The sequence below is a fragment of the Oncorhynchus mykiss genome, chromosome 24 (genome assembly GCF_013265735.2).
Source record: "Oncorhynchus mykiss isolate Arlee chromosome 24, USDA_OmykA_1.1, whole genome shotgun sequence".
Taxonomy (NCBI): Eukaryota; Metazoa; Chordata; class Actinopteri; order Salmoniformes; family Salmonidae; genus Oncorhynchus; species Oncorhynchus mykiss.
The window spans coordinates 40,538,591-40,541,018 of record NC_048588.1 but is presented as its reverse complement, the minus strand read 5'-3'; positions in this window follow the sequence as shown (position 1 = coordinate 40,541,018).

Sequence of the window (2,428 nt, the reverse complement as noted above, 5' to 3'; positions counted from 1 at the left end):
AGATGAAACCAAAATGTAACTTTTTGGCAACAATGCAAAACGTTATGTTTGGCGTAAAAGCAACACAGCTGAACACACCATCCCCACTGTCAAACATGGTGGTGGCAGCATCATGGTTTGGGCCTGCTTTTCTTCAGCAGGGACAGGGAAGATGGTTAAAATTGATGGGAAGATGGATGGAGCCAAATACAGGACCATTCTGGAAGAAAACCTAATGGAGTCTGCAAAAGACCTGAGACTGGGATGGAGATTTGTCTTCCAACAAGACAATGATCCAAAACATAAAGCAAAATCTACAATGGAATGGTTCAAAAATAAACATATCCAGGTGTTAGAATGGCCAAGTCAAAGTCCAGACCTGAATCCAATCGAGAATCTGTGGAAAGAACTGAAAACTGCTGTTCACAAATGCTCTCCATCCAACCTCACTGAGCTCGAGCTGTTTTGCAAGGAGGAATGGGAAAAAAATGTCAGTCTCTCGATGTGCAAAACTGATAGAGACATACCCCAAGCGACTTACAGCTGTAATCGGAGCAAAAGGTGGCGCTACAAAGTATTAACTTAAGGGGGCTGAATAATTTTGCACGCCCAATTTTTAAGTTTTTGATTTGTTAAAAAAGTTTGAAATATCCAATAAATGTCGTTCCACTTCATGATTGTGTCCCACTTGTTGTTGATTCTTCACAAAAAAATACAGTTTTATATCTTTATGTTTGAAGCCTGAAATGTGGCAAAAGGTCGCAAAGTTCAAGGGGGCCGAATACTTTCGCAAGGCACTGTACCACCACCCAAAAGGGCACTAGGCTGGTGGGATGGTAAAAGAGCAGGTGTACGGGCACACCTGCTGTTTCCAACCTGTCGATGCCATCCTTCCCTCTCATGTATAATTGGCCAGCTGAGGCCAGATGATGTCTCAGCTTTTCCCAGGCGGCTCCTGTATACGCTACAGGCTTATTAAGATCCTCAACCACACACACGCACCAAAATAATATGGGTAGTGAAATGGAGAGGCACCTGAATAATATGGGTAGTGAGATGAAGAGATACCTGAATAATATGGGTAGTGAGATGGAGAGATACCTGAATAATATGGGTAGTGAGATGGAGAGATACCTGAATAATATGGGTAGTGAGATGAAGAGATACCTGAATAATATGGGTAGTGAGATGGAGAGATACCTGAATAATATGGGTAGTGAGATGAGAGATACCTGAATAATATGGGTAGTAGGATGGAGAGATACCTGAATAATATGGGTAGTGAGATGAGAGATACCTGAATAATATGGGTAGTAGGATGGAGAGATACCTGAATAATATGGGTAGTGAGATGAAGAGATACCTGAATAATATGGGTAGTGAGATGGAGAGATACCTGAATAATATGACTAGTGAGATGAGAGATACCTGAATAATATGGGTAGTAGGATGGAGAGATACCTGAATAATATGGGTAGTGAGATGGAGAGATACCTGAATAATATGGGTAGTGAGATGGAGAGATACCTGAATAATATGGGTAGTGAGATGGAGAGATACCTGAATAATATGGGTAGTAGGATGAGAGATACCTGAATAATATGGGTAGTGAGATGAAGAGATACCTGAATACTGTGGGTAGTGAGATGGAGGGTGAGAGAGATATATGCACACACACCCAGGCCGAGAAATCCACCCAGGCTGATAAATCGCACCCAGGCTGATAAATCCACCCAGGCTGATACATCCACCCAGGCTGATAAATCCACCCAGGCTAATACATCCACCCAGGCTGATACACAAAACATATTTTGCTTAGGTAATTAGTGAGTTTGTATGTTGTCAACATTAAATGACGCAAATGAAATAAATGGTGAGCAAATGAAACCAGACACACTCCCAGGTCATTGTTCCCCAGACAGCATCATTATAACCACGTTACTCTCTTTCTGAGTCGCTTCCCCCCTAACAGTTTAATACGTGTTGTGTCCAACTTCAGAATGCCTGGCAACGGAATGAGGCGGGAGTCAAGAGGGTTGCAGAACCAGCAGCTGGATTGACAGAGATAGAGGATTCCACCTACAAATTGATCTATCTTCTGATTTTTCTTGAAATGGTCGCCACCGGATGTCCCCTAACTTCCACGTTTGGGTGTTTTTACTATGTTTCATCAGTGACCAGGTGGAGAGCTACACCTGCTATCAGAACAGACCTACAGGTAACATGTCTTACAGGAACACAGTGTTATCAGAACAGACCTACAGGTAACATCTCTTACAGGAACACAGTGTTATCAGAACAGACCTACAGGTAACATCTCTTACAGGAACACAGTGTTATCAGAACAGACCTACAGGTAACATCTCTTACAGGAACACAGTGTTATCAGAACAGACCTACAGGTAACATCTCTTACAGGAACACAGTGTTATCAGAACAGACCTACAGG